The 532-nt window shown below is 32.3% G+C and overlaps 1 pseudogene; it reads left to right on the top strand.

Annotated features, from left to right (window-relative positions):
• LOC119585367 overlaps positions 1 to 532 on the top strand; it is a 31,734-nt pseudogene that overhangs the window by 30,287 nt on the left and 915 nt on the right.

The raw sequence follows: 532 nt of genomic DNA, 5'->3' as shown, positions 1-532 counted from the left end.
TTCCTATGTTGTTGATTTTTTCTTTCTTTATCTGTTCCGTATGTCTTTTCTGTTTCTAGATATAATTCCAAAAAACAAATTCCATAATTCATTTATTTTTCCAAATGCATTTTCTTTAGTTCGATACGTCATATGAATGAATATACCAAACATGCCTTTCGTTTCACTCATTTGACGCGTCAGAACGAACATGAAACAGAACCTCCATTATCTCATTACGTATATAAATATCTTATTCCCAGCGATTTGCCTTATACCACAATCTCTACAATCTCATGTTCTTCAATGTCACTGCGTACTGTGTAGCCTATGCCAAGGTCAGGTACCTGCTGCGATCTTCGTATTTTGTTTTGTTATTATTTTTTGAGAGATATACCACTTGGTTGATGAAAATGGTGATTTGATTTGATGGCTTGATTTATATTTTTGTGTTTAAGGTCTATGTGACTTGATTGATTGAAATGGGAAATCATTTAATGCCTTGTTTGATTGAAGTTGTGTTTTACTATTGATTTTTATTGTTGGTTAGTCT

This window comes from Penaeus monodon, chromosome 19 (assembly GCF_015228065.2).
Source record: "Penaeus monodon isolate SGIC_2016 chromosome 19, NSTDA_Pmon_1, whole genome shotgun sequence".
Classification (NCBI taxonomy): Eukaryota; Metazoa; Arthropoda; class Malacostraca; order Decapoda; family Penaeidae; genus Penaeus; species Penaeus monodon.
Note: the sequence above shows the minus strand (reverse complement) of the source record. Positions and strands in the feature narration are given on the sequence as shown.